The sequence below is a fragment of the Leptonychotes weddellii genome, chromosome 10 (assembly GCF_054177405.1).
Source record: "Leptonychotes weddellii isolate Sample4059 chromosome 10, ASM5417740v2, whole genome shotgun sequence".
NCBI lineage: Eukaryota > Metazoa > Chordata > Mammalia > Carnivora > Phocidae > Leptonychotes > Leptonychotes weddellii.
In genome coordinates, this window is record NC_138378.1 from 109,991,635 (window position 1) to 110,010,306 (window position 18,672).

An 18,672-nucleotide genomic window follows, 5' to 3' on the forward strand; every position below is an offset into this window, starting at 1 on the left:
AGACGAACCATGAGAGACTATGGACTCTGAGAAACAAACTGAGGGTTCTAGAGGGGAGGGGGGTGGGGGGATGGGTTAGCCTGGTGATGGGTATTAAAGAGGGCACGTTCTGCATGGAGCACTGGGTGTTATACGCAAACAATGAATCATGGAACACTACATCAAAAACTAATGATGTAATGTATGGTGATTAACATAACATATAAAAAAGAAAAAAATATATATGTTTTTACATCACCAGTAATGGGACGAATAGATATCATATGCTTCCTGATCTGATGCCCCGAGAAGGACACATCATCACTTCTGTGGTATGCTGGCCAAAAATGCATAACCTGAATCTAATCAGGGGAAAACACCAGAAAAGCCCAAACTCGGTTGCCTTAAAAAATGTTAAGGTCAGGCAAATGTGATCTTGGATGGGATCTGGGGAAAAAAATTAAAAAAAAAAAACAACCCCACAAACTCTTCTTATTAAGGGTACTACTGAGATAATTAGCCAAATGTGAATATGATCTGTAGATTAGGTAATACCATACCAGTGTTAATTTCTGATTGTAATAATTATATTGCGGTTGTATAAGGGAATGTCCTTGTTTATAGGAAATGTACAGAGGTATTTAGACATTAAGGGGCCTCGTGTCTGTAACTTAACTCTCAAAGGGTTTAGAAAAATGTAAATATGTGTATGTATTTTGGGGGGAGGGAGACTGATGAAGCAAATATGCTGAAGTGTTAACATTTGGGGAATCTAGGTGAAAAATATTTTGGAAATTTTTTGTATTATTCTTGCAACTTTTCCATTAGTCCGAAGTTGTTTCAAGACAGAGTTTAAAAATGCATGCATACATGTGTATATTCCGGCATGTATGAGAAGCTGTATAGCATAGTGGTTAGGGACTCAGGCTTGGAGCCAGGTTTCCTGGGTCCACAGCTGGCTGTGCTATTTGTTATGTAAGCAATCTGAGCCTGAATAATACAAGACAATACTGGTGACTGCATTGGTTGGTTGTGAGAATTAAATGAATGAAAACCTGTGACAAGCTTAGAATAGTGAAAGCACATGGCAAGTGTGCAAAAAATGTCAGCTCTTATAATACAAAATAGAGCAGCCCATAACTACTAATAATTATTTGGTTATAGGGCATGTGGTATATATACATTTGTTGACCTACTGACCATAGGAACATAACACTTTGGAGTTTACAAATAATTTTCATATTTAATTTTTACGATTATCCCATAAAGCATAACAGCAAGACATATTGCCCCCATTATATTGATCTGCAAATTGAGGCCAAGAAAAGGCCAGAAACATACCCTAAGTCCCCAACAACTGATCATTGGCACAACCTGGAGCTGATCCCAGCTGTCCTGACGGCTAATCCTGGAGGAGATTCTCTTCTGCAGGTGATATCAACATCACACTCTGTCACTTTGCCTCTTATACTCTGTGAGTGAGGAATTTCCAGGAACAAAGTGCCTTCAAGGGGCCTTCCGTCATCCACGTAGTTACCCATTGTCAACTGTTGTCATATGCATGCGTGCGTGTGTGTGTGTGTGTGTATGTGTGTGAGCATGGATTCTCCCAGCGATTACTGACTGGTTCCTTGAACCAGACTCCAGAATAGACGTGGCAGTCACTAATCCCGAGGCTGAAAAGCCTTCTGCTAGCTGCCTTCTGAGAGGCCTCGGTATACCATGTTGGGGGAATCTCCATCCGAAGGTCACGTGCTCTGCCATGTCACAGCGTGTGACCGTGTGAGTTATAGCCAGCCCCCGGGCATTCTGGAGCTGTAGACTCCATTTGGAAGGAGCCTTAAAGTCCCCTGGAATTCACTCATTATCTGTTTCCTAAGCAAACAAACAAAGACACTCAACTAAAAACTGAAATCAAAAAAGCAACTGAGGAGGGGCGCCTGGGTGGCTCAGTCGTTGGGCGTCTGCCTTAGGCTTGGGTCGTGATCCCAGGGTCCTGGGATCGAGCCCCGCATCAGGCTCCCTGCTCTGCGGGAAGCCTGCTTCTCCCTCTCCCTCTCCCCCTGCTTGTGTTCCCTCTCTGGCTCTCTCTCTGTCAAATAAATTTTAAAAAAATAAAAAAAAAAAAAAAGCAACTGAGGAGTTTTCTCAGAAATAGCCCTCCTCTGCACTTCAGAGAACCTAGGAACTGGATTCCTGCCTCCATGGGTCTTAGGATCTTCAGTGGGGCCTCAGCTGGACAGATGTTAATTACTATAAACCAATCTCTGGCAGCCTCGGGTGCAAAGGGCAGCACCTCTCAACTTCCCTGCATTTGCTCACTATTTATAATTTGCACAGCTTTGTATTAGGTATTTCTGTGAATTCTTGCAACAAGCACTTCCTACCGAGTAGATGATAACACGAGGGGCTCATAGGGGCTAAGAAACAGCCCACGGGCCAGAACCCTGGTCTTAAGTAAGTGCTACTTACTTATGCTGGCTCTCCTTACCTTCCTGTTTTGGAAGTTATTTTATTTTATTGACATTGCTACTTTTTTTTTTTAAAGATTTATTTATTTGAGAGAGAGAGGGAGAGGAGAGGGAAAAAGAGAATCCTCAGGCAGACTCTCCACTGAGTGCGGAGCACGATGCAGGGCTTGATCCCATGACCCTGAGATCACGACCTGAGCCAAAACCGAGAGTCAGACGTTCAACCATTCAACCGAGTGAGCCACACAGGTGTCCTGATAGTGCTACTTATTAATGATCCTCCTGTTTATTTACCACCACTCATTCATTGCAGCCTGCCTCATCTGGCCATCCTTTCAAGCATTTCTGGGTTTTCTCACCAGCTGTGCATCTGGAAGTGCCTCAGGGGACATGGAGCCCCTCGACTCATTGCTTGAAAAGAAGGAAAAGTGGGAGAATAACTGTGTTGCCGGAAATGCATGATAGAGCCCAGTAGAAATGGAGCTGAATGTCAGCTCTGGCTTGAAGTTTCTGCATATGAGTCTTCTCCATATACATGTCTAATTAAGAGCTGAAAATGTCTTCATCCATTCATTTACGGTGAACATCACCGAGGGTCCAGGTGCTACGGTTTCCCTTCCTACCTCCTCACAGAGGTGAGGCTCCACATTTTAAGCCAATCAGTATTAGGATGGAGGTTAAAGACTTGAGTTCTAGGCCTTTCTTCACCATGACCTTTCAGATCTGTGAATTGCAATGGAGTTCATCTGTTATTTGCACTTCTTACCCTATTATAAAAAGAAAATAAAATGTATTTGGAAGTCTTTTGTGGATTGCAGTGTTCCTCAAATGTAATATGGTTTTATGGTGATGGTAATGCCAAAGATAATAGAAACTGCTTCTGGAGAATTGCTACTTCTGTCATGCTTCCTAAGCCCTCATACGTGAGGAATATAAGTTCAGTGAGTAGAATAATAAATAGGTTCTGTGTAAGTATGTGAATGAATTGAAAAGGGTTGTAAATTACCATTGTACAGTGTTTCTATTGAATCACGAAGTTTACTCCCATAAACATTTCATTATCAGAGACTAAAATGACATGTGTTTATGTTCTTACAGCTAACATACAGAAAGCCTTCTACTTATCCTTTGAAATTCGGCTCAGCGGTCACCTCCTCCAGGAAGTCTTCTTGGACTCACTGATCCTCCTCCACCAGGTGGGATAAAATGGCCCTTCTCTGCTGCTATAATACGTGGGCCTATTTCTACCGCATGTATCATGCTGTATTTACCTGTGCTCTCGCCCTCTGGATTCGGTCTTATTCATCTTTGCATCCTGAATGTCCAGTGCAATTCCTGACGTGTTATTTTTGCCTTCGGAAATGTTTTCTGAATGAATGGCCAAACGTTTACCAGTTCTAACAAGGCTTGGCTTGTAAACACAATAGGGATTGAGGTCAAGGAAATGTGGTTCACTTTTTGCCATAAAGTGCTTACATATTGCACGCGAGAACCCAGTGCCTCATGATTTTTTAACCTCTTATGTGATGATCCCCACAAAAACCCCTTGGGATAGAAAGGACTATAATGACCTTGGTAGTTTTGAGCAGCTTAATATTTTCTTTACATCAAGCTTGGCCTCTTTTCATTATAAAAGAGATGGCTGAGTTCATGTAAGGCAGGAAGAATCAGAAGATGTCTGCTTCTCCCAGAAAGTCTTCCAAACTCCTGCCTAGCCTGCAGGGGTTCCCACCAGTGTAGGCAACATGAGGAATCGGTACGATACGGACATATTTGTACATTTTAAAAAAGATTAAATGTGATATAGTACTGGAACTGAGCATGGGAGTTTAAGGCCCTGGGTATTATGCTTTCCCTTGCTATAGGGGATGGAAAGAATATTGTTTCTCCTTAAAATGATTTATTTAAATGGGTAGACTAGAATTCTACTTAAAACCCAGTGTCGGAATGCACCTGTTTAAGTCAGCTTCTTGTTCTCCCAGGTATTTAGGCATTGAATTTTCCCCATTAGGGAAGTGATTGACACCGTGGTCCTTACAATAACACATGATTATAACTCTGCAAATGGCAATTACATTCAATGGAAACCAGATGTTGCATGGAATTTGACTCTGTTGGTTTCTTGGTGAAGTAGATGAATTTGTAAAGTAGAAAACCACAATCATTACTCAGATGGACTATACATGAATTAATGACATAATATCTAAATCATATATGGTTGAAAATAATGATTAACTTAAACTATCAAGATAAGCTAATGAAAAACAGACTCTTAAAAAATTAAAGCTATGTTTTCTTCAATATATATTTTATCAGCATGCTAATAACAAAACCAGACTTGTTTGCATGTCTCTTCAGCCCCAAGGAAGAAGAAAATATCTAGAAAGAAGAGCCTCTCAGTAAACAGTAAGGAGAAAGTGAACAATCATGAGAGTTTTTCTTGGCTGGTGTGAATTTTTAGAGTGTCTGAAATCAATCTTTAAAAAATATATTGTTGTTAAGGACAGCTAACAATGTTTTATGCTGAATCACACAGAGTATATTTCGAAGGACACATTTGGCGTGCAAAGAATGACCTCTCAAGCAAAACTTCTTTTCCTGTCCCATCTCTCTGTGGTGCCTGTGTGCAAATGTGTGTGCACACACACACGTGCGTGCGTACACCGTCCTCCCCCCCCCGCCGCCCCCCACGCACCAGTGATGCCTCAGGCCAGGAAGGCAAATCAGCATTATCTTCAAACCCGCACTGTCCCTTGAAAAGCTCACCCTTCAGTTAGCAAATCTCCTAAGTGGTTAAGTTTGCAAACCTTGGCCCATCATTTCCACTGTCATGAATTCTCAATGACATCATCACTGTAAAATTAGGAACTCTCTTTCTTTTCCTGCAGATGTGAAAGTTTGACATTGCATTCCATGGTCCCGTGCCACATTTCATCAGCGTTTTTCCTTTGCTTTCTCCAAAGCCTGTGGCCGCATGTGGCGTGTGGATTGCAGTGCTGTTTGGGATCTCGTATCAAATGCTGCTACCTAATCCCAGGCGGCCTTCCACAAGCCCACACCTGCAGCTCATTGAGTCCTCCTGGAGTACAAAGGGCTGATTTACAGCACGAAGGATCCAGGCACTCGTTGCAGCTGGGGCTCCAGCAGGAAAAGGAAGTTGTTCATCATCTTGTGTGCATTTCATTAACAATAGTGTACCTGATATGTAGCTTATAGAATAATTTCAAATCACTGACAGAGAGCATTATGGCATTTGGCACTACTAGGAAAAATACCTCGGGATGGGCAAATTACACCTGAGCGTGAGGTTTCTATGCGACCCTCTGGAACTGTGCACCCTGATTTATACCAGGTGGGTTGACCTTGCGATATTTTCTGATTCCTTGGGCATTTTCTCATTTCTCATTTCTTTTCCTTTGTCTTTGAAGCAGCCTTGGGGTAGACTTGGGATATCCTTAGCTTTCTGTGCTTTTCACATATTAGCAACCAAGAGCTTCGTATGACCTGGGCTAAGCATGGTGTCTCGAAACCAAGCGCCTGAGGAAATGTCTGTCACTGGCGCCCTGGGAATGCCACAAGATGTGACGGCATGTCGCTTTCTCCTTTAAGTCTCAACAGTCAAAGAAATGAAGGAGTCCCAGTGAGACCCTGAGATCCCAGGGTCCTGGCTCACCAGGACTCTAGGGAATTAAAAAAAAAAAAAAGGAAGATGCTCATACTTTCTTCTGCCTTATTGGGCTGCCGTGCGTCCATTTTACTATTGACTTACTTCTACCCAAAAAGAGGCCTGGTGGTGGAAATGCCGTGAAGGTGGTGATGATGATGAGTTCAGATGAAGGGGACAGAGAAGTGAGGGGCAGGAAGAAGCCCGCCGTCCCCCCTGCTAAGGTTCCCACAGCCCTCCGTGGCCTGCTGGGCCCGTCTCCTCTGGGGCCAGCACAGCCTCCAGTCAGAGGCCTCGCCTATTTACTGGGAAGGCTCTGCCTTTCCGGATCTTTTCTGGGAGTGTCTTGCAGGTCCCAGTTGAAGGATTTTTCTGAGGAAGTAGAAAGCCTTAGAACCTCAAAACAAAAAGGCCTCAGGAGCGCTGTCCCTTTCTGGGTTTGGGGCCAAGCCCCACGTAGGGAGGACGGCAGCAGTGCACGGAACGAAAATATCAGGGCTTCTGACTCGTTTGTCGCGGACATTTTAACGGCAACTTTTTTTTTTTATAAAGAGGGACAAAATCAATAAAAATCGCCATTCTCAAGGGAAAGGGAGCAGGGGAGGAAAAGCAAATTTCTTTTCACTTTGTAATGGTAAACAAACTCGGCTCAGAGCAGTATCTGATGTGCTGCATGAAGCCTGGTTTCCAGTTTCTCTTGATGTGTCAAATGTATCCCTTATGTGAATCATGGTTTAAAAATACTTTTACTCAGTGGGTTCGGGAAATCAATAAGCTTTTATGATTCTTTCCTTGCTTCACATAATTTCTGATTTCAAAAGAGACTCTGGGTATTCCTTTAAGATGTTTATATATTATGCATTTTAAAAACTAACAATTCTTCCAAGGGCTTCCCAAGCATTGTTGTTGGAGGTTTTTTTTTTTTTTTTTTTTCTTTCTTTCTTTCTTTCTTTCTTTCTTTCTTTTTCTTTAACATTAAGCTAATGATTATGGGGCTTACACATAAATTGAAGCCGGATTTATAAAATGCAATATAAAAATCCTTGGGAAGGAAGATAAATATAACAAGCTATGAAACTACGTTAGCCTCTTCCAGTGTTGGAATGACTACAAACGAGGAAATTAATGACCAGGATGTGTGATGTTGCCCAGGTTAGGAGCTTTGGCTCCCAGGCAGGCTGCCTTAAGACGAACTGTCCTGCATTCCTTGATTTTTCTGAAATACAAATCTAATTGCAGATTGGAACATATCCATTCGCTTAGTCTGTAAAAATAATTTTCCCTGAATATTTACCCAAAGCGCATTATTGCTTATACAGTTGTGAAAAGCATTTAGCACTTTATAATCCCATATTTGCTCCTATGTGGGCCTGGGAGTGTACTCTCCTTACAAAATTCACAAATGCCTAGAAGGCTAACAATTTTTACAAAGTGTTCCTCATGGAAAACATCTGGAAGTTTTCCAGAATGGCATTCCAGATGTTATAGTTTTAGCAGTCACAAAAGTGCACTGAACATGCAGGGTGAGTGTGTGTGTGTTTCCTGGTTCTACAGAGCACGTTTCTTACACGTACCCAGCTCTCTTTGCTCTACCTCTGGAACATTTTAGGTTTGAATTATTGAATATTTCACTTCTGGACAACTCTGCTTTCAGGGCAATTACACATCTGTAAGGAGGGAGCATGATGTAGACTACTGTAACCAAATACGCACTGGGAGAAGGAATTTTTAATTGGTATTTTAAAATTGATTTTTTTTCCTCTGTGGGGTCAGAGAGAAGAATAAACACTGGGGGAGTGAGGCCTGGATGAATCGGCTGTATCGGGAGAGGGCTGCCCTTCTTCCCTTTCTCAGATTGTCCTCTGTAGAGAGGAGAAAACCCCTCTCCCCTGCCCTCCCCAGCTGCAGGGTGCTGGGCAGAGAGCGAGGAGCAGGAGATGAGGGGCCAGGAGACAAGATGTTTTCCTTTCAAACTGTTCAATGCTGCTCAACTTTGGAGACATTTAGGAAAGTGTGAAGTCCAAGTCAGTGCTCCTTGATCTTTTTCTTCTCCCTGTCCTCCTTCGTCCTCACCTTCTAGATTTGGGCCCTTTCTGTAGTAACCAGCCCCAGGGAAATTAATGGCTCAAAGAAATTCAGCCGAGAGACTGGCCTGTTCTTAGAACCAGCTCCTGTTAGCCTTCACTATATCCCCCATCGCTTTCAAGTGAAGCCCAAATTGCTTAGCCTAGCACTGAGGTCCTTAGCATTTGGATCTTAATCTCTCCAATGTCATGTCCCATCATCCCTCCTTTTTCCTCTCCCTCTTTTGGTGCTTTCTAGTGACATGTGCTGTGCCTTTAGCTTCCACTAGCTCTCCATGACCTGTCCTTTAATACCCAGCCTGACTTTACCTCCTTTGCTTAGGCAAAATGAAAGCCATAGTGTTGTGTGCATTTGTGTGTTATTGCACGTAACCCCTTGTGATGCTGGTTCTCATCTGCAACTCCCAGGTGCGCTACCATGTTTGCACTATTTTAGGGTAAGAGATAGCCAGTTGAACAAGTGAACAGCACCCCAGTGACAGATGGCTGAACACTCATGAACACTATGGTTACAAAGACCAGGTGCAATGAATTGTGTCACTCCAAGGGCTTACAGGAGCTGATCACAGGAAAACTGGAGTGGATACTCCCAGCTCTTCCTTGAAGGGCTTGGGGTCCAACTCAGGTACTGCCTCAAAAGAAGTTCTGGGGGATCAGAAGTTCTCCCCACCTTCCTGAGTGAGCTCCAGAGTGAACTTTCCATGTACGGAATCCCACCTTCTTGATAACTCAGACACTCTTTTCATTATAGGTGGTTAGTCAACAGTAGATATAAACTGGGAAAGTTGAATTGTGTATAAACATGTTGATGTCACCTTGATATTGATACTGATATGACCTTGAGGCAAGGTTTAGGGAACTATGTCTACATGTCTTTTGTGTCTCTTTAGGCAGTTTGGAGAATTTTAATGACAAAATTCAATTCTATTCCTATACTTTTTGTCCTGAATTAAAAGATTTGGGATACTAACGTGACAGGCAAACACATCTGTGAGGTAAAGATGAAGGTGTGGCTGATACACAGTATTGGAGATGGAAACCAGTGGTTTGACATGATCCCTTTAGGTGATAGGTGATGGGAGGAGGGTATGATAGAACTTCAGAGGGGGTTCCTTACTTTGAATTTGGTTCACCTGGTCATGGCAGGAAGCCCTCACTGGGTACTGAGCAGCTGGAGCATGTGTGCGGAGTTCTGTGGCATCACTTCCCAGTGCTGACCAATGGAAAGCTCAACTCCTCCAACGTGTCAACACTCAAGGGCACTTAACCAAGATGTAAATTCTGAAATTGACCGGGGGTGATATTCTGCCTCATCTGGAGCGTAGCCCAGACCTTACAACATCAGACTGTAGTTCACTCTGAGACCATATCTATATCCTGGATGGCAGTCTGAGATACCTGCTAAAATCAAAGTATCCGGGGCGCCTGGGTGGCTCAGTTGGTTAAGCAACTGCTTTCGGCTCAGGTCATGATCCCGGAGTCCCGGGATCGAGTCCCACATCAGGCTCCCTGCTCAGCAGGGAGTCTGCTTCTCCCTCTGACCCTCCTCCCTCTTGTGCTTTCTGTCTCTCATTCTCTCTCTCGCAAATAAATAAAATCTTAAAAAAAAAATTAAAAAAAATAAAATCAAAGTATCCAATAGTAAATTATTGACCCCCAATTTAAGGATGAGTAAGCATTTCCAGATTATACTGCTTACAGAAAAATGGGTCACAGTCATCAAAGATGGGACCTATAAATTTATGGGAAACAACTTTGAAATATTCTAGTAGATCACTTTAACTTATTCTGTTCTCTGGGGATAGATATATAGATATAGGTACAGATGTAGATCAAGATATAAAAGCTGATATATATGTATACATATGTATGTTGATAGTCTGTGGTTAACTTTTTAAAGCTGAGATACTAATTTCCAAAATTGAGTCAATTGCCTTAGAATATTTTTATCATTTCTTTCTTTTTCAAGACGTTGGTGTTCTGTGTGGCTTGTATTTGGACCAATTTTTTATTATTTTACACTCTTCTCGAACTGTTAATCAATTCCCATAGCTCAGGCATATATATATATAATATATATATATGTATGTATATATAGCAACTTCTAAGTGTAGGGCATGGAACTAGGGGTATACGACAAAGGTTGTAGCCCCTACAGGCTTACCTCCCAGTGTAGGCAAAGCAATGCCTATCTAAGGCTCAGCTGGGATGTTTGTTCTCCTTGAGATTTAGGCTTGACATAGCCTCCCACTCCGATTTTGGGAATTCTAGCTTATGAAAGTCCTATAACTCTCCAACTTTTCTGTGAAGTCCCAGGGACTTTTTTTTTCTTTTTTAAAAAATTCATAGCTCATTCCTCTTTCTAGAATTCTGCTTCCTTGTATGAAAACTTTGCCCTGCATTTTTCGATAAGCCAGTAAGGTGATTTGTATGCCAGTGTCTGTGGACCACACCTTTGCAAACATGGATGTAAGGCAACTGAATTTGCCTCGTGTCTTGCTCCCAGATCCAAAGATGTTTGGCAGAGCCAAAGAGACCTCTGTTAAACACAACTTTCCTTCTATAAGACTCAGCTGTGTTTAGTGACCTCTCCCCCCTTTATTTTGTTATATTTATAAGACAAAGAAGTATGTAAATACTACCAAAGGAGTGTTACCAACAAGCCAGCATCATAGGAGTTTAGAGGATGGAGAAACTGCTGTGTTCCCAGAGTGCATGAAAAGAATCGTTGTGAAACTGACCTCCGAGGAACACATAGAATCCATCTAGAAGGAGGGAAAAGGTCTGGGCAGCTCCGGGGTGAACAATCTGAGCAAGCGCTTGGGAGGTGGACACGGGGGCAGCAACAATAGGATGTGGTTGAGGACCCAGTGGACATGAGCCTAGCCAGAGAGGAGAGCTCTGGATACCAGGCTATCAGCAGGACTAGGGGGGCAAATAGTCATCTTGCCATCACTACTGGTAAATTCATAAAACATATTTTCTTTCTGAAGAGTGCCTCCCACATTTATGGACATACCAAGAATTTATATAACGGCTCCTCAGGGAGGGTGCTTTCCTGCTTAGTTGATCCATGGTGCCTGACGTTCTGCAAGGAAATCAGTAATACCTATTGACTGACAGGTTTTGTCCCATTCCCCCAGGTCTTCTTTTAAGGCTTCTGAAAAGACTGCCTTCTCTTTCTGACCTCGGCGCTCCCTCACCTCCATCTTCCCACTCCCAGGCCTTCCGAGGCAGTGACTTCCCCATCTTGCCTTCCTCTAGTTTTGTTCCTTGCGAGCCTTGATTAGGGGTAAGCCCCAGAGCAGCCCCTTCGGGCAGCTGTCTTTCTTTCCACTCTCCCCTGAACTGAGGCATCTGGTTCTCATTCTCTTCTCCATGCTGTGGCCTTCACTTTCACCTTGCTCTGTTTACGTATATATTACACAGCCTGTTTGAAACTCCGAGCTCCTAATTGGTCTTGTCCCCTGTAATCTGAAGAGAGCTGCAGGACAGGTTGAGAAGAGCTTGGGTATGAATTAAACCCTAACCAGGGCAAAATTTCTGGAGCCAGGGAGATTTCTCGAGGCATGCCTAACCTGGATCTGTGGACAATCTTTGGGGAGTCTGCTGAGCTCTGAAAAGAATTCAAATTTGTGTATGGGTCTGTACATTTTGGAGGGGACAGAATCTGAAGCTTTTAGGAGGTTCTCAAGGAGATCTGGGACTCAAAAATTCTGCCATTACAAGATTTTCCATGTGGTTTTCTGTAGCAATCCCGTTGCTACTAGGCGGGAACCAGAGCTTCAGAGAGGTTGGTAAACTTGGCAAAGTTACTAAGTAGTGTGCGCAGGAGGCAAACCAAGATGGTCCGAGTGCCGGCTGGGAACCACCTCACCATCCTGCCCCTCCGGTGTGGGAGACAGGTCTTCCCATCTCCCAGAACCACTTGTCACCTGTTGGGCTGCTCTGCGGGGCAGAGGAGGCTGGGCGTAGGCCGTGTGGTTTCTGTCAGTGCCCGGAGCAGTGAGGATCACCTCGAGCAGGCCTTCCCATCCCTGGTTGAAATAAGAAGCTCATGGGTAGTTTATGAAATGTCCCAATGCCCTAGCCACACCCCAGTGCAGTGAGTTCATTAGACCTTCTGGAGGTGGGAGTCAGCACAGTAAAGCATACAGCTCCTCAGGGCTGACTGATTCCAGGGCAGTCGAGTTTGACAACTATGAACTGGCAGCACCTGGGATGGGGGAAGCGATACTGGAGGACACCTGCTGTTGGCCCGACATAGCCAAGAAGGAGCCAGCGCCTTGGCCCTTTAGGGTTTCCCACCCACTGGGCCTGATCAGCCCAGACGCGCCAGCAGGACTGGCCTTTCCCCTTCTCTGCTCACCAAAGCTTGCTCATTTTTCCAAGTCCCCTTCCTGGGAGGCCACCAGTAGGAAACGCGCCCTCCCCAGCTGCTCCCTGCAAGCACGGCTAGTTCTCTCTCCTGGCTCTGTGCTTCCTGCCCCTGTGGCACCCTGGGGTTTGCCTCCTCCCTCCTGCTGCCCTCCACCCCCGGGCCTGCCACGCAGCTGTCTGCGAATGTTTCTGCACGGGACGGATGCCCATGTGACCTGGAGGAGAGCCTGTCTTCTTAGCCACCCTCTTACCCACTTTCGACAATGCCCCCACAGAAATCATGACAAATCGTCAGTCTCCAAAATTAATTTCTGGTACAGTCACTGGTCCAGGATGTTTTCTGGGGGTTCTTTCAGCTCTCTCAATGAAGGAGAAATGGAAAGGGGAGGAATAATATGAACTCAAGTCTAACTTCTGTCTACACAGTACTATTTACCGACTTCTGATAAAAGAACATGGAATTGAGCTAATTTGTTTTGGAGAGCTCAGTAATTGTTGGCACAGAAGCTTGCTATTCAAAATGTACCTCTCCTAACTGGAGAACATCTCATTAGTTTTGGTTGTCTCACCCTCCACTGTACAAGGGTGTCTGCTACCTGGCCCTGGCCAGGACATAGCTCAGAGCCTGCTTCTCCAGCCTCACTAGTGACCTCTACCATCCCCTTGGGCATCTCTAATATCGTAATGCTTTCTCTCATGGGTTTTTAGCAGCAAATCACAACCCTGCCTTTAAGTGTCCCAGTTTATCTTCAGAGTTCCTAAGGGATCGTATCAAGAGTCTCCAAATGCACTTTTTTGGTAATTCATGCAATCAAACAACATTTGGGGACAAGGTGGAGGCTGACAAGAAGAAGGTGATACTCTCGTAGGAGATAGAAATGCACAGGATTCTGGACCTAGAGGCCCAGTGAGGCCCAGAGATATGGCTCTTCTCTGAGGTGGTTCTTCTCCTGCCTCTGGAATCCGTTAGCTTCCCAGTATAGTGACTGTGGTCACAGGGGGTTAGTGTTGGAGATCATCCTCACCAGCTTCCTGAACTTGGCCTTGGAAGAGAAGAGACTTTCACAAGGTCAGCAAGAGAGGGGCTGAGCCAGTGCTTGGACCCCAATTCTGGTGGGATACAGGACAAGTGGATGGGAGCTGGCTCCTCCTGGTTCCCAGTGGGCGAGGGCTATGTGAATGGGGCAGCTATCCCACATGTGTGACTGGCCAAGGGGGCCATGTCACTAGCTCAATTTAACTTTCATGGAGCTGCTATGAATTAAAGCTGATGATGCTCTTCTGAATTTGTCGCAGACACAGCCATCTGAGTTAACCATGTTTTCTTTGATATGAAATAATATTCGGACTTGGAGTACTTCCAGTAATTGTAAGCAGCCTTTTTCATGTAAGCCTTAGTCTCACTTAATAACTCTAGCAATAATAATACCAGGAATAGTATTTATTGAAAATCAACTGTGCACTCCCATGTGAAGTGCTTTGCATACATTCTTCTTTTTAGCTTTGCAATAGACCCTGTGAGATGGATGCTTTCTCTATTTCATGCATAAGGAAGTTAAGGTTCAAAATAACTTGCCCAAGAGCATGTATTTTTTTTCTATTTTTTTATTGGCATATAATTGACATGTAGCATTATATTAGTTTCAGGTGCACACCAGTTCCATATTTGTATATGTTGTGAAATCTAGTTCACATCGATCACCACACATAGTTACAACATTTTTTTTCTTGTGATGAGAACTTTTAAGATCTACTCTCTTAGCAACTTTCAAATATATAATACAATTGTGGAGTGTGTGTTCTTGATCAGTACTTTGTAACATCTCCTTAAACTGTCTACTCCGCTGTCTGGGATACAGCAGTGAGGCCTAGCGAACATCAAAGAGTTTGCTATTCCTTGAAATCTGGTGTGGTCCCTCCTGAGTTCAGGGTAAGTCCATACCTACCTCTCTGGGTACTATACCAAGTTCAGTGTTGATTTTGTCTCTGCAGCAAGTGGGCACCAAAGAAGCTGTTTTTTAAAAAAATATTTTATTTATTAATTTGTCAGAGAGAGAGAGAGAGTATGCACAAGCAGGGGGAGCAGCAAGCAGAGGGAGATGCAGACTCCCTACTGAGCAAGGAGCCGGATGTGGGACTCGAATCCAGGACCCTGGGATCATGACCTGAGCTGAAGGCAGATGCTTAACCAACTGAGCCACCTAGGCATCCCTAAAGAAGCGGTTTTATTTTGATTTTATTTTAAAATATTTTTTTATTATGTTATGTTAGTCACCATACGGTACATCATTAGTTTTTGTTGTAGTATTCCATGATTTATTGTTTGTGTATAACACCCAGTGCTCCATGTAATACATGCCCTCCTTAATATTTTTTTCTAGACATTTATAGAGTACTTCAAACAGAGTCTTCCAGACAAGAGGTTAAGGGTTTGAGTCCCTGTTTTCCACCGAGCTGACCAATGAAACATACACACTTAGAAAAACCTGTATACACACAAGAAACCAGGGGTCCATACTGCAACAGCAAAGGATTTCTGAAATAGAGATGATAGGGTTTGGACTGAAAAAGGCTACATGGAGAACCCTGTGCCAGAGGGAGCGGAGTCTAGGGAATCACACTGAGGTGACATGGGCAAGATCTCAGTCTTAACACTGATGTGCAGAGAAGAGAGTCCCTGGTGTAAATCAGGCTGGGGGGCTTTTAGTGCAAATTATTCTAATTGTTCTTCTGTGAAAATGTAGGATTGGTTCCCCCAAATTTGCAGTGGGGCGTTTCATTGTGGCATTTTCTTTTTTGTGATTAAAAATAGTTTTTAGGGCACCTGGGTGGCTCAGTCGGTTAGGCGACTGCCTTCGGCTCAGGTCATGATCCTGGAGTCCCGGGATCGAGTCCCGCATCGGGCTCCCTGCTCGGCGGGGAGTCTGCTTCTCCCTCTGACCCTCCCCCCTCTCATGCTCTCTCTATCTCATTCTCTCTCTCAAATAAATAAATAAAATCTTTAAAAAAATCGTTTTTAAAAACTATTACCTAAATATTATTCAGCACATAAGTATCTGTGAATTCCATGATCATTATTAATTTTCAACATGAAAAGTATTGCTTGGCTCATGTAATATTTTTTGCCCTCCTCTGATGTTGTTATTTCTGCTCTAATTTCATTTGCATTTGCCTGACATGTCCAGGTAAATCCTTTTGCTTTTAACCTTCCTGTGTCATTTACTTTGTTGTGCGTATAGGTGATACATTGTTGTTATGTTTTCTAACTTGATCTGAGAAGGTCTTCTGCTTTTTACTAAGAGAATTTAGCCTATTTATGTTTACTGATATAACATGATCTTCTTCCATTAATCTGTTGTGCTTTCTCTCAGAGGTTTGATGAGGACTAAGTAAGATAATAACCATAATGTTCTCAGCACATATTCAGTACTTTTATTTTTACTCACCATATCAATAGAGGCTCAAAAAAGTACTCACTAAGCACTCATTCCTGATAAAACTCTTTAAAAATTAGACTAAGAAAGATACTTGTCTATTTAATTTAAAAAGCTAGTTATTGGAAGAACTAGGGTCACAGCTCAGGGCCACTGGACTCCAGGACCTGGGCTTGTAGCTAGATTGCAGGGACCACCTGTTTAGTTTATTAAATTTTCCCAGTACCCTTCAAAGTTTGTTTTATAAAACCACCATAACCCATAGTTTGCCTTATGGTGACTTGGGCACATCTTCCTCCTTAGAAACACCTAGCAACTGTATTAAAATTCTAGGTTCCTGGGCCTCACTCTGTATCACTGAGCCAGAACTTCCAAGAGAGAAGTCTGGTGATTTTTTTTGAAAACAAACATCCAAGGCAATGTTATTATTAAGGGAAATTAAGAGACAGTACAGGTCCAGCATTGGGATGTTGAGACCTTATCATTTTGGCTTTATTTAGTAAACGTTATGTGTTTGTTAAAACATTTATAACATGGAATCAGAGGCTCATCCCACGTCAAAGCAAACAAGAACATTAAATTTAATTAGAAGGGTCCTTTTTAAAAAAATGCTTCAAAGACTTCATATATCACCAATGTCTAAGAGCCTTCTTACCAGAGAAACAGAAAAATCATTACCAGTAAAATCAGAAACAAGACAAAGAAGGCCGCAGTCATCACAAATCTTCCTCAGCTTACGATAGGGTTTTGTCCTGATAAACCCATCATAAGTTGAAAATAACCTGAGTCAAAAATGCATTTAATATTCTTGACCTACCAAACATCACAGCTTAGCCTCACCTACCACACACGTACTCAGAACACTTCCATTAGCCTCCAGTTGGGCAAAAGTCATCTAACACAAAGCCTATTTTACAGTAAAGTATTGGATATGTCATGTAATTGATTGACCACTGTACCAAACGTGGGAAACAGAAGGGTCGTATGGGTGCAGAAGGGGTATCAGAGTATTGGTTGTTCACCGTTGTGGTCGTGTGGCTGACGGGGAGCATCTTCACCACCCAGGATCGTGAAGGGATTGGACTGCATCTCGCCAGCTGAGGAAAAGATCCAAATTCCAAATCCAAAGTACAATTTCTACTGAATGCATATCACTTTGGTACCATGTCAAGTTGAAAACGCATAAGCCAAACCACTGTAATGAGGGGCGGCCTGCACAGTGCAAGGCTGATGGCTGAGCTACAGCTCAGGTCCTGGAGAGCAGAGGCCTCGGCCGGGGGCCTGGTTCCCCCTCCCACTAGCTCATCCATCACTGGCACGTGACTTCTCCGTCCCTCTTCTCTCGACTCTAACGTGGGGCTGATGACAGCATCCTCCTCGGATGTGAGGATTACAGGAGGTGATGCCTACAATGTGCTGGGCAGAGGGCATGGCCCACTAGTCAGCACTTGCCAAAGTCAGCTTCTGAAAATCTGTGGTCCTCTGCAGATGAAGAGTTTTCTCAGAGACAGTGTGGACTTGACCCAGGCCCCTGAGTCAGTGCATGGGAACTCTGGCCTTGGGAGCCAGCCCAGCATGGTTAGCACTCCCCCCCACCTACCACTTCAATCTGGGCTCAGAAGAGCTGAAAATGAGAAGCAAACAACACAAGTCGACTTGCTGTCCAGCGCAGGCTGAGCTGCCCACCCCCTCACAGGGTGAGCACGCATGCTTCCTGAGCACGGCCCTGACTCTCACAGTGACTTGGGTAAGAAACTTGTCGCACCTTCCACCTCAACCAGGGTAGCTGCAGAACAGATGGGAGAGAGTGCCCCACAGACCCCCCACCCTGGCCTTCCCTACTCATCACTAACCTCTAGAAGGAAGCAGCAGGTCTAGACCTGGAAAACAAAGCCACTTCTGCATGGCGGCCCTCCATGAGGTGGATGGTGGGCTAGGCTTGCTCTTTCAGTGGGGATGCTTTGAACCTTTCATCGCCAAAACCAGTGTTCAAGCTTGAAGAATGTAGTGGAATTAATTCTGTGGGTCTCAACTCAGAGTTTTGAGCCCCCTTCCTTCACATAAATGAATCACATTATCTTCCCCCTTGGTAGCTGACAATCTTCCCAGCTCAGGGAGGCTAGAAATGCACTGATGTGGAAATGTGAACATCTCTGAATGGCCCGGCCCATGGAAGGCCATGGCAGCCAGGTGGCATCAGGAAGTGTCTTGTCAGGGGAATGTCTGGGTGGATGGATAGCTGCACTGAAACTGGTCTTGCATCGTTTTTATTTATTTTTTTTTGGGTTTTTTTGTGGTTATTTATTTATTTATTTATTATTATGTTATGTTAATCACCATACATTACATCATTAGTTTTTGATGTAGTGTTCCAGGATTCATCATTTGCATATAACACCCAGTGCTCCATGCAGAACGTACCCTCCTCAATATCCATCACCAGGCTAACCCATCCCCCACCCCCCTCCCCTCTAGAACCCTCAGTTTGTTTCTCAGAGTCCATAGTCTCTCATGGTTCATCTCCCCCTCTGATATTCCCCCCTTCATTCTTCCCCTCCTGCTATTTTCTTCTTCTTCTTTTTTTTTTTTTAACATATAATGTATTATTTGTTTTAGAGGTACAGATATGTGATTCAACAGTCTTGCACAATTCACAGTGC

General features: G+C 43.8%; 1 long non-coding RNA gene across 2 annotated transcripts in view; it reads left to right on the forward strand.

The window, feature by feature from the left end:
* Positions 1 to 6,702, forward strand: part of LOC145715980 (uncharacterized) — a 207,795-nt gene extending 201,093 nt beyond the window's left edge. The window contains exons 3-4 of one of the 2 annotated variants that reach the window (XR_014138306.1): positions 3,549 to 3,646; positions 5,339 to 6,702. This is a non-coding gene — a long non-coding RNA (uncharacterized LOC145715980). Of the gene's footprint in view, positions 1 to 3,548 lie in introns of both variants that reach the window. The other variant, XR_014138305.1, reaches the window with a different exon arrangement.
* Positions 6,703 to 18,672: the final 11,970 nt, after the last annotated feature.